Genomic DNA, 13,614 nt, shown 5'->3' with positions numbered 1-13,614 from the left:
AAGAACACTAGAGGAAGAACCAGAAGAACCAGAAGAAGATGAAGGAAGATAGAAAAAAGAAGAAAGAAGAAGCATTTAAATAAAGGAATTGTCAAAAACTGTCTCTTGTCATTTTTAACATTTTTGACAGTTTTTTAGTGAAATGATAGGGGTACTACCCCCTTACCATTTCACACAGGGGGGAGAACCAGGATCTGGGGGTCCCCTTGTTAAAGGGGGCTTCCAGATTCCGATAAGCCCCCCGCCCGCAGACCCCCACAACCACCGGCCAGGGTTGTGGGGATGAGGCCCTTGTCCTCATCAACATGGGGACAAGGTGTTTTGGGGGCTACCCCAAAGCACCCTCCCAATGTTGAGGGCATGTGGCCTGGTACGGTTCAGGAGGGGGGGCCGCTCTCTTGCCCCCCCTCTTTTCCTGCAGCCTGCCAGGTTGCATGCTCGGATAAGGGCCTGGTATGGATTTTTGGGGGGACCCCACGTCATTTTTTTTTATTTTGGCCGGGGTTCCCCTTAATATCCATACCAGACCTGAAGGGCCTGGTATGGAATTTAGGGGGAACCCCCACGTCATTTTTTTTTTATTTTGGCCGGGGTTCCCCTTAATATCCATACCAGACCTGAAGGGCCTGGTATGGAATTTAGGGGGACCCCCATGTCATTTTTTTTTTTTAATTTTGGTTCAGGGTTCCCTTGTGGGGAATTTCCATGCCATTTTTATCAATGAACGTCTATGTGTATTGTCGGACCGACAATGCAATAGCCGCAAGTAGTTTTAAATGACTTTTTTTCCTTTGAAATGTCATTTTGCTGTCAGACTGTTCTAAACACGGGAAACATGCGCCCCTTTACAGGCATACTATAGACACCCCCCAGGTAGGAAATTTAAAGGGATATTACACTTTTATTGTTTCACTTTAAGCATTATTAAAATCACTGCTCCCGAAAAATCTGAAGTTTTTAAAACTTTTTTTGCATTGATCCATGTCCCCTGGGGCAGGACCCAGGTCCCCAAACACTTTTTATGACAATAACTTGCATATAAGCCTTTAAAATTAGCACTTTTGATTTCTCCCATAGACTTTTAAAGGGTGTTCTGTGGCATTCGAATTTGCCGCAAACACCCCAAATTGTTCGCTGTTCGGCGAACTTGCGAACAGCCGATGTTTGAGTCGAACATGAGTTCGACTCGAACTTGAAGCTCATCCCTAATCTGGACTCAGGAGAACTAGTGTGGGACACAAGAACAAACTTTTTAGGGTTTCCCACACAGGTGCTCCAGTGGATACTTGGGGTGTCTCCATGTGTGAAACTTGTCCAAAAAAGGTAAGTATTCCAGCGTTGTTAAGGTAAATAAATCATGTCTTCAGCTTGGAACTCTGACAAAACAGACAATTGTACCCCACTTCGAAGCAATGTTTTACATTCATATTTCTGGCCATAAAAATCGGTGTGCTAAGTATACCTTTTGTTTCATTCTCATAGGGGAGAAAAGACTAGGGATGTCTGAGGACACCAGGGACCCCCCACCTACTAAAGAAGGGGAACTCAGCACACAACCAGAGGATGTGGAGGAAGGACAAGTGGTTGAAATAGTGACCACAACAGTTGAGTGTCTGACACCACAGATTGAGGTAATAGATGTATGCCTGCATATTTATAATACATGGTGTGTATTTTTCTTTTAGGTGATGTGCACGTTGTGGAAGAACAATCTACTATTTCACCACTGACAGTGCACAAAGGCTAATCCAGGACATCATGTTTTGTAGTCAGGATTTAGACTTCATAAAGGAAAAAACCAAGGAGACTGAACAAAGAATGAAGAACATGATTGATGTATTAGGGAGACTCTAAATCCAAAAAAAGCACTTTTTTTTTAAAAGAAAATTTTAAGTTTTAATACAGTTTAACCGCTTCAGCCCCGGAAGATTTTACCACCTTCCTGACCAGAGCACTTTTTGCGATTCGGCACTGCGTCGCTTTAAATGACAATTGCGCGGTCGTGCGACGTTGCTCCCAAAACAAAATTGGCCTTTCCCCCCCCCCACAAATAGAGCTTTCTTTTGGTGGTATTTGATCGCCGCTGTGTTTTTTACGTTTTGCGCTATAAACAAAAAAATAGCGACAATTTTGAAAAAAACGCATTATTTTTTACTTTTTGCTATAATAAAAATCCCCAAAAAATATTTAAAAAGACATTTGTTTTCCTCAGTTTAGGCCGATATGTATTCTTCTACATATTTTTGGTAAAAAAAAATCGCAATCAGTGTTTATTGATTGGTTTGCGCAAAAATTATAGCGTTTATAAAATAGGGGATAGTTTTATAGCATTTTTATTATTATTTTTTTTTACTAGTAATGGTGGCGATCAGCGATTTTTATCATGACTGTGACATTATGGCGGACACTTTTGACACATTTTTGGGACCATTGTCATTTATACAGCAATCAGTGCTATACAAATGCACTGATTCCTGTGTAAATGACACTGGCAGTGAAGGGGTTAACCTCTAGGGGGCTAGGGAGGGGTTAAGTATGTCCTGGGGAGTGTTACTAACTGTGGGGGGTGTAGCTACATGTGATACATCACTGATCTCTGCTCCCGATCACAGGGAGCAGAGATCAGTGACACTGTCACTAGGCAGAACGGGGAGATGCTTGTTTACATTAGCATCTCACCGTTCATCCTCCCCGTGAGGCGATCACGGGTATCCCTGCAGCGATCAAGTCCGCGGGACCTGCGACCCGACTCATGGAGCTCCCAGTCGTACTGGTACGCCCATTTGCCCAGCCGTGCCATTCTGCCGACGTACATTGATGTGCGCCGGTCGGGAAGGGGTAAAAAGACAAATTTGGAAGATGCACACAGGGTGTCAACATGTGCTATCTGCCATCAGGGGATATCAATGTACGTTTTGTGGGTGCAACCCCTTCTTCGCAACTGTAGTAGGTGAGAGGAAGGGTTTACACCCCCTAAACACGTCCCTTGATCCCCCATGATGGGAGATAGCACATGTTGACAGGAGGGAAATCCCCATTTTGACTCCCAATTTGTGTGCATCTTCTAAATTTGGCTTGTACAGGGGTGACATTACCCCATCTCATGAAGGCAATATCAACACATTTTTAACACTATAATGTCTGATATTACCTTCAGTTTTTCAATGTTGAACTTTGTAAGTTCCTGAGTTGTGTATATTATGTTTTGAAACATGCCTGTTTATGTCCAAAAAAAAGATTTTCAAGGTAAAACTTTATAAAACCAAGATGTTATTTTTTTACCAAAAAAGGTTTTACAACGCACATGTGCATGTGCACGGAGTAAAAGGTTTTATGCTCAACAATGTGTGGCTTCTTCTTTCAGTGCTCAATACCACTTTTTGTATTAAGTTGGTGTTTAAGGTGACAATGGGTGTTATTTAAATTATGGAAAAACCACTTGGCACTACAAGTGCACTAGGAGAACCTAGCAGACAGCTAAAAGAAACACAAGCAGTAAATCAAATTCAAGATTTTATCATATCAAATTTTTTTTGAAAATATTTAAAATATTTAAAAATTTGCTGGCATAGCAATGGCCCCCCTACCCGTAAAATAATCAACGCACTTCACGGGCGCTTTGGGGGCAAGCCAGGACGGCCAGCTTCCAGGGCCGTCAGTGTTGGTTCATGGAGTCTGGCCTCAGGCCCAACTGAGGCTACATAATTAGGAGCATTTTTCTTTAAAAAGTTGTGCAGTATGCAGCATGATATCACAATGTGGTTAAGTTTGTCCTCCGCTATATTTATTGCCATTAGAAATAGGCCGAATTGGCTGGCCATTATCCCAAAGGTATTCTCCACGACTCTCCAGGCTCTGGCCAGCCGGAAATTAAAAACCCTCTTCCCTGGGATGATGGTCCTCTGGGGGAATGGCCTCATCATGTGATCACCCAGACCAAATGCTTCATTAGTGATTAAAACAAATGGGAGTCCTTCGGCGTTCTCTTCCGCAGGTAGCAATCCCAAGCCACCACTCTGCAGACATCGGTAGAACTCTGTCTGGGCAAAGACTCCACCATCCGACATCCGGCCATTCTTCCCCACGTCCACATATAAAAACTCATATGTCGCCGACACCACCACCATCAACACGATACTATTGAAACTTATAATCTTATAATTAACCTTATAATTAAAATAGTCTGACCCTGAATGGGGTGGTAAGACGATGTGGACGTACTTCCCATGGATTGCCCCTCCACAGTTGGGAAAGTCCCAACACTCGGCAAACTGAGAGGTCACAGTCTGCCATTCCTGTGGTGTTGAAGGAAACTGTGGAGTCAAACCAGAAAAAATCAAATTAGTACTTTTGTACATAACATTGCAAGCAGATTAGACACAAACCTTCTTGGCCAACATCAATATAACGTTTATTTTAAGGAGTATTTAAATACAAAAAAATAAGGTCCACCTATCAGATTCCTCACCCCCTCTGATGGCCCATTGGAAAAAGTTTAGGGGAGGTTCTAAATGAGTTTGGGAGCCAAAAAAAAGCCTCTTGCACTCTGCCTGAATTTAAGGACACAAATAAGGGGCACACATGTTAAGGGGTGTTTAGGGAAAGGCACTACAATGGAGCTGACAAAATACATTGTTAAGTGACTAGGCTAGGTGTATATGGGCCCAGGATAGCATGCTGGGGAGGTTAGTGAAGACAAATATGCATGAAGGACAAAAAAGGAGCATTAAAAGCTTCCAGCATGCATGAGGACAAAAGGGGACATTCACAGTATATTACAATCATGGTAATTAGGGAATGATGAAATAAATACATAAATACAATACATTTGCAAACATTAAATACATAGAATGTGATGTTAAAGGATAAAACTTACCCTAATATAATCCTTCTGCAGGACCTGTATGATGGCAGAACAGGTCACTGGGATAATGATCCCCAGAGCCTGGGGGGAGATGCCTGTAGAGAATTTGAGGTCCTGTAGACTTCCCCTCGTCGCCAAGTACCGCAACGTGGTGACTAGCCTCTGCTCCGGAGTGATGGCTTGCCGCATGCAGGTGTCCTGCTTAGAAATATAAGGGGACAGCAAAGCCAACAGATGGTGAAAAACGGGGTCCGTCATCCTGAGAAAATTCCTGAAATCATCAGGATTATTCTCCTGGATCTCCCACAGCAAAGGCATATGAGAGATTTTGGTGACGCTGGAGTCACCAATTCTTGGTCCATGAACTCCTCCCCAACCTGTTCATGGACTGGACTTGGGTCAAAGCAAGAACCCCAACACCAAGCTCCCGTAAAGCACAAACTCTACGACAAGTACATACCCTTCAAAACGGTCAGGTGGTCAGAACAAACTAACAAAACGCACTGAAGAACAGCAAGGCCTGTAAAGAGCGAGCTGAAAATTAGAAATGAGCGGACAAGAACGCACTGAAAAACAGATACAAGCTGACTTCACGCACTGAAAACCAGATACAAACCCACAAGCACAAACTGAACAGCAGTTACAGACTGAAAAGCATGAAAGCTGAAAAGCGTGTATCGTCTCTCACCAAACTTCTACTAACACGAGATTAGCAGAAGGAGCCCAAAGGGTGGCGCACTGGCTATTGAACTTCCTTTTTCTAGTCCCGTCGTACGTGTTGTACGTCACTGCGTTCTTGACAGTCGGAATTTGGTGTGACCGTGTGTATGCAAGACAAGCTTGAGCGGAATCCTGTCGGAAAAGCCATCATACCTTTTTCCGACCAAAATTCAGATTGTGTGTACACGGCATAAGAAATAACATAAGTGATACATAAGAGAAACAACTGGCAAATGAAGAAGGAGGTGGGGTTTGGCAGCAGTCAGAAATTACTAAAAGACTCTGTATTACAAATAGCAAAGGAGAAAGAGTCTTCTCTGCACACATATAGGTAAGAGTGTGACTATTTGGTAAGGCTTCACACACACGGGGCATCTGTTTAAGCCTCTCTGAATGCCAAAACTCCTGGCAGAAAATAACTGTCAAAAATTGCAGTAAAAGCCACATCTTGCACATGTATGTATAGGAGCATGTAACTCCTTTCTGCATTTTTCTGCTTTAATAGGGCATTTAGATAAGCCACGCTCTGCACTATAGGAAGAGGTGCACACAGCAGGCATAGTGACAGTGTATTAAAGTACATATGAAGAGATTAGGGTCACTTATCTAACTGTACTTAAATCTGTATTGCTAGCTTTTTTGCCTACCAAACCTTCTTGGCTCCTTTTTTTATTTTTATTATAATTTGGGGATTTTTTTGTTACTGACTATCTGTGCTTGGAACTATTTTCTCTCCACAACATGCTGTTGTATTGTTTCAAGGAAAAAAAAACAAAAGTGCAGGAACAATGTGCACCAAACAAACTCAAATTGTATCAATCATATTTACCTCAGCCCTACCCTCCCCATGGTAAAAAGAGAAGTTAGGCATACAACAATTTAGCCTATTCATGATCCAGGATTACAATTGTCCTGTTACTGGGCAATTTTACATCTAAATTCATGTAGTAGAACACTTTTCTTAGTACAATTTGGCCAATTCTCCCTCATATAACAAAGTGGGCATACTCACAAATAGGGATAGGCCTGAACTGACCCCTGTTCGGTTCGGACCAGACTTTCTGAACACCGCGAACGTTCTGACCCGAACAACGAACCCCATTAAAGTCAATAGGACCCGAACGTTAAATATCAATAGTGCCCATTTTGAAGGCTTAAATGCAAGTAATTAGGCATACAATGGTTATAGGGGTCTGGGTCCTGCCCTGGGGGACATGGATCAATAAAAAAAAAAGTTTGTGAAAAACGTCATTTTTTAATGAGCAGTGATTTTTTTTATTTTTAAAGTGAAAGCTTAAAAATGAAAAATTCCTTCCTATATAGTGCAGGGGGGTCCCCTTAGTCTGTAAAGTGGCAGATCTGTACCATGTCTAGAATCTGCTGCAGCAATAATTGAATTTATAAAGCCAAAAAAATGACATTTTTCCTGCAAGCTGTCTTTATTTTGCTCAGCAACACCTGGGGAGCCAGGGTGTGTATGATGAGGCCACAATGTAGTGCACTGGGAACAAGATTAGAGATTTTTTGGATACATTCTGGTGTCATTTTGACTTTGGATAGAAGTAACGGGTGCGTTAAATTGGTCTTTGGGTGTCGGTGGCGCATTCCCACCGTAACCCTATAGAGATAATCTTGCTGAAAGGTAATGACTCAGTATCGCAGGGGCAGACTGAAGTGGGTAAGGAGGAGGAGGGATAGATTTATGCCCCTTTTGTGTGGCTTTTAGATGCTCTTGCCAACAGACTGAGTGGTTGGACGTTAAATGCCTTGTTAGGCATGTGATACCCAAATGGTTGGTGTTTTTGCCACGTTTGATGTGCCTGTGACACAGTTTGCAGTAAGCAACAGTGCGATCTGCTACCAGACAGCTGAGCTGTGGGGAGTGGGCTGGGACATAACAGCTGTAGAATGTGATGGAATAGCATGGCTGCTCTCTACTATTTCTTGATGCCGACCTCCTTGGGGTTGTGCCGCTTCACCTTCAGTTTCCTCCTCTGCTCTATCTGGCACCCAAGTCGCATCAGTGACCTCATCATCATCATCTCCATCTCCTCCATCTTCATCATTACCACTGGAGACAACTTGGCAATACGCTGTGGTTTGGGGAACATAAATGCCAATTTTTCTACCAGTGTTCCTCCCTCTCTCTAGGCTCATGTTCCTGTCATCCTCAACCTCAGAACCAGCATCTGAATCCAATAATGGCTGGGCATCATCAAAGAGCAAGTGGCTGATGCTGTGGTCAAATAACTCAGCTGACTTCTCAATGGCTGATGTTAGGGCTATGGCAGAAATAGATGTGGACAAGGAGGCAGGTTTATCCACTCTGCAGGGGACTGCACACTTGTCTCTGCTTGTGTGACAGAGAATGAGGAGGATGAGGAAAGTTTAGTAAGCCAGTCCACCACCTCCTCTGCATGCTGTGGCTGGATAGCAAGGGCAAACTCACTAAACAGAGGAAATGATGCCCTGCCTGAGGACTGACCACCACATCCACCTTTGCCTGTGGACACATTTGTTTCTGGCCCCCTTACAGTGCCAAGGGAACGTCTGCCTCTCCTTGTTGTTCTCCCAGACATTATTGGGAGGGAGGGGGCGATGCTTATAAGCAAATGTAAAGGAGAAGTTGAAATCTGTATGTAGATGCACTTGTATCAATGTAAAGAGGTGTTTGGTGCCCTTTAATTTGAGTACTCACACTACACAAACACACTCCATGGATACAGAATAATTTACTGCAATATAATGTGCCAAACATACAGTGATGCACAGAACTATATGGCGTTAAACTGGCAGTAACACACACAGAAGTAAATGGCGTTAAACTGGCAGTAATGCACAAAACTATATGGCGTTAAACTTATAGTAACGCATATAGAACTATATGGCGTTAAACTGGCAGTAACGCATGCAAAACGATATGGCATTAAACTGGCAGTAAAGCACGCAAAACGATACGGCGTTAAACTGGCAGTAACGCACGCAAAACGATATGGTGTTAAACTGGCAGTAACACACAAAACTATATGGCGTTAAACTTGTAATAATGCACACAGAACTATATGGCGTTAAACTGGCAGTAACGCAGGCAAAACCATATGGCGTTAAACTTGTAGTAAGGCACAAAGAACTATTTGACGTTAAACTGGCATTAACGCATGCAAAACTATATGGTGTTAAACAGGCAGTAACGCACGCAAAACCATATGGCATTAAACTGGCAGTAACGCACGCCAAACGATATGGCATTAAACTGGCAGTAACGCACGCAAAACTATATGGCGTTAAACTGGCAGTAACACGTGCAAAACTATATGGCGTTAAACTGGCAGTAACGCACGCAATACAATAGATGCAATCAAATAGACGTTGTTCAACCATCACTACACTGAAGCTATCTAAACTGTCCACACTCTAGCTATACAGTCATGGCCGAAATTCTTGGCACCCCAGAAATTTTTCTAGAAAATCAAGTATTTCTCACAGAAAAGTATTGCAGTAACACATGTTTTGCTATACAGATGTTTATTCCCTTTGTGTGTATTGGAACAAAACAAAAAAAGAGAGGAAAAAAAGCAAATTGGACATAATGTCACACAAAACTCCAAAAATGGGCTGGTCAAAATTCTTGGTACCCTTAACTTAATATTTGTTTGCACATCCTTTGGAAAAAATATCTGAAATCAGTCGCTTCCTATAACCATCAATAAGCTTCTTACACCTTTCACCCGGAATTTTGGACCACTCTTCCTTTGCAAACTGCTCCAGGTCTCTCTTAATGGAAGGGCACCTTTTCCCAACAGCAATTTTAAGATCTCTCTACAGGTGTTCAATGGGATTTAGATCTGGACTCATTGCTGGCCACTTTAGAACTCTCCAGTGCTTTGTTGCCATCCATTTCTGGGGGCTTTTTGACTTATGTTTGGGGTCATTGTCCTGCTGGAAGACCCAATATCTCGGACGCAAACCCAGCTTTCTGACACTGGGCTCTACAGTGCGACCCAAAATCCTTTGGTAATCCTCAAATTTCATGATGCCTTGCACACATTCAAGGAATCCAGTGCCAGAGGCAGCAAAACAACCCCAAAACATCATTGAACCTCTACAATATTTAACTGTAGGTACTGTGTTCTTTTCTTTGTAGGCCTCATTCCTTTTTCAGTAAACAGTAGAATGATGTGCTTTACCAAAAAGCTCTATCTTGGTCTCATCTGTCCACAAGACATTTTCCCAGAAGGATTTTGGCTTGCTCAAGTACATTTTGGCAAACTGTAGTCTTGCTTTTTTATGTCTCTGTGTCAGCAGTGGGGTCCTCCTGGGTCTCCTACCATAGGGTTTCATTTCATTTAAATGTCGACGGATAGTTTGCGCTGACACTAATGCTCCCTGAGCATGCAGGACAGCTTGAATTTCTTTGGAACTATTTTGGGGCTGCTTATCCACCATCCCGACTATTCTGTGTTGCAACCTTTCATCAATTTTTCTCTTCCGTCCACACCCAGAGAGATTAGCTACAGTGCCATGGGTTGCAAACTTCTTGACAATGTTGCGCACTGTGGACAAAGGCAAATCTAGATCTCTGGAGATGGACTTGTAACTTTGAGATTGTTGATATTTTTCCACAATTTTGGTTATCAAGTCCTCAGACAGTTCTCTTCTCCTCTTTCTGTTGTCCATGCTTAGTGTGGCACACAATGCAAAGACTAAGTGAACTTCTCTCCTTTTTATCTGCTTTCGGGTGTGATTTTTATATTGCCCACACCTGTTACTTGCCCCAGGCGAGTTTAAAGGAGCATCACATGCTTGAAACAATCTTATTTATCCACAATTTTGAAAGGGTGCTAGGAATTTTGACCAGCCCATTTTTGGAATTTTGTGTGACATTATGTCCAATTTGCTTTTTTTCCTCCCTTTTTTTGTTTTGTTCCAATACACACAAAGGGAATAAACATGTGTATAGCAAAACATGTGTTACTGCAATTCTTTTCTGTGAGAAATACTTGATTTTCTGGAAAAATTTCTGGGGTGCCAACAATTTCAGCCATGACTGTATACTAATGTCAAGATTACTGACACGGTCTCACTACACTACACTGAAACTATCTGAGCTGTCCCTACTCTAGCTGCACACTATGAAAAGCTTAATGTTGGTCTTCCTCACTACACTCACACTATCCCTAGACTGACACTAAACTAATATTCTACACTGACAATTGAAGCAAAATAGCACAGTATAGCACACTAACTAATAGCACTGAACAGAGCCCTGTTCTATCTCTCTCCACACCAAAATCACGCTGCCATTGAAAGAATACTTTTATACTGTGGGGCGGGAATGAGCCATGATAGGATAAAGTCATGATGACAGTGTCCAATCATGACTCTAATGCCCTGTACACACAGTCGGATTTTCCGACAAAAAATGTGTGATAGGATCTTGTTGTCGGAAATTCCGATTGTGTGTTGGCTCCATCACATATTTTCCACTGGAATTTCCGACACACAAGGTTTGAGAGCTTGCTATAAAATTTTCCGACAACAAAATCCGTTGTCGGAAATTCCAATCGTGTGTACACAAATCCGACGCACAAAGTGCCACGCATGCTCAGAATAAATTAAGAGACGAAAGCTATTGGCTACTGCCCCGTCTATAGTCCCGACGTACGTGTTTTATGTCACCGCGTTTAGAATGATCAGATTTTCTGACAACTTTGTGTGACCGTGTGTATGCAAGACAAGTTTGAGCCAACATCCGTCGGAAAAAATCCATGGATTTTGTTGTCGGAATGTCCGATCAATGTCCGATCGTGTGTACAGGGCATAACAGTGCTCTTTGCCCTGATTGGCTGAAGCTTTCACTGCTTCAGCCAATCAGGGCTTGCAATGCACTGTTCAACGCCACAATGCATTGTGGTCGGTTCGGGGGGGGTGAACAAAAGGTCGAACGTCCCATTTGTTCGGCTGTTCTCTGAATGTCCAAACAACGAAGGTTTGGACCGAACTTATGCTCGGGCCGAACCGTTCACCCATCCCTACTCACAAAGCCACTAAAGCATTTGTGTTATGTAGAGGGAAATATACAGTACCTGGTTGATCCTGCCCCCAGCTGCCCCCCCACCAACTTCTCTGTGTCCTCACTCAGATTGTGAAGACTAGCTGGTGTCCTGTACTGAGCATGCTCATAAAATGACACTCCCCTCCAGAGCCGCCTTTAATATTGATTGGACCCTGGGCAAACATTTTCTTAGGTCCCCCTTCCATGTAATTTCGCTGTCCACCTGCTCTGAGACATACAATAAATAGCAGCTAGACTCAAAATCAGTTTACTGAATGAGATCAGGCAGCAATTGGGATTGGTTGTCGGCGGTTACAGTGTATCATTACCGCTCACTGACTGGCTGCTAGAGGTTACAGCACACATTATGGCTCACTGATTATTTGCTAGAGGTTACAGAACATGACTTCTGTTTGTTGATTGGTTGCTAGCAGGGATGAGCCCGATGTTCAAGTCGAACGTAAGTTGGACTCGAACATCGGGTGTTCGCCGAATAGCGAACAACTTGGTGTGTTTGCGGCAAATTCGAAAGCCACGGAACACCCTTTAAAAGTCTATGGGAGAAATCAAAAGTGATAATTTTAAGTGTTAATATGCAAGTGATTGTCATAAAAAGTGTTTGGGGACCCGGGTCCTAACCCAGTGGACATGTATCAATGCAAAAAAAGTTTTAAAAATGGTTGTTTTTTCGGGAGCAGTGATTTTAATAATGCTTAAAGTGAATCAATAAAAGTGAAATATTCCTTTAAATTTCGTACCTGGGGGGGGGGGTGTCTATAGTATGCCTGTAAAGTGGCGCATTTTTCCTGTGTTTAGAATAGTCCCTGCACAAAATGACATTTCTAAAGGAAAAGAAGTAATTTAAAAGTAATAGCGGCTATAGTGAATTGTTGGGTCTTGGCAATACAGATAAAAGTCATTGAAAAAAATGGCATGGGATCCCCCCAGTCCATTACCAGGCCCTTTGGGTCTGGTATGAATATTAAGGGGAACCCTGAATAAAAAAAGAAGAGAAAAAATTGTTTGGGGGTCCTCCCAAATTCCATACCAGGCCCTTCAGGTCTGGCATGGATATTAAAGGGAACCTTGCGCCAATTTTTTTTTTTTAATGGCGTAGGGGTCCCCCTCAAAATCTATACCAGACCCTCCAGGTCTGGTATGGATTTTAAGGGGAACCCCATGCCAAAATAAAAAAAATGGCGTGGGGGTCCCCCCAAAAATCCATACCAGACCCTTATCCAAGCACGCAATCTGGCAGGCCACAGGAAAAGAAGGGGTACGAGAGAGCGCCCCCCTTCCTCAACTGTACCAGGCCACAAGCCCTCAATATGGGGAAGGTGCTTTGGGGTAGCCCCCCAAAGCACCTTGTCCCCATGTTGATGGGGACAAGGGCCTCATCCCCACAACTCTTGCCCGGTGGTTGTGGGGGTCTGCGGGTGGGGGCTTATCAGAATCTGGAAGCCCCCTTTAACAAGGGGACCCCCAGATCCTGGCCTCCCCCTGTGTGAAATGGAAATGGGGTACAAATGTTCCCCTACCATTTCACAAAAAAAGTGTCAAAATGGTACAAAAGACAAGACACAGCTTGGGACAAGTCCAATGAAAATTAAAATGTCCCACAAAGTCCATTCATCTTCTTCTCTTGCTCCTCCGATGGACTGAAAAAAAAACAAAGCCGTGACCGATCCGCCTCCATAGGAGGCACTCGAAGTATGACGTGTCTTCACTTTGACAGTTCTTATATAACTGAGGGCGGGGCCACACAGTGACGTTCCTGGGTGACCCCGCCCCCTTTGACACACGGGGACTTCCCCATGGCTTTCCCGGGGCATCAGAGGGGGGCAGGGGCCACCCGTTTATGTAACCACGATGATGTCCCATGATGCCCCAGGAAAGCCATGGGGAAGTCCCCATGCATCAGAGGGGGGCGGGTCGCCCGGGAACAATTCATTATAGCCGCTATTACTTTTAAATG

Source organism: Aquarana catesbeiana, linkage group LG11 (genome assembly GCF_042186555.1).
Source record: "Aquarana catesbeiana isolate 2022-GZ linkage group LG11, ASM4218655v1, whole genome shotgun sequence".
NCBI lineage: Eukaryota > Metazoa > Chordata > Amphibia > Anura > Ranidae > Aquarana > Aquarana catesbeiana.
Note: the sequence above shows the minus strand (reverse complement) of the source record.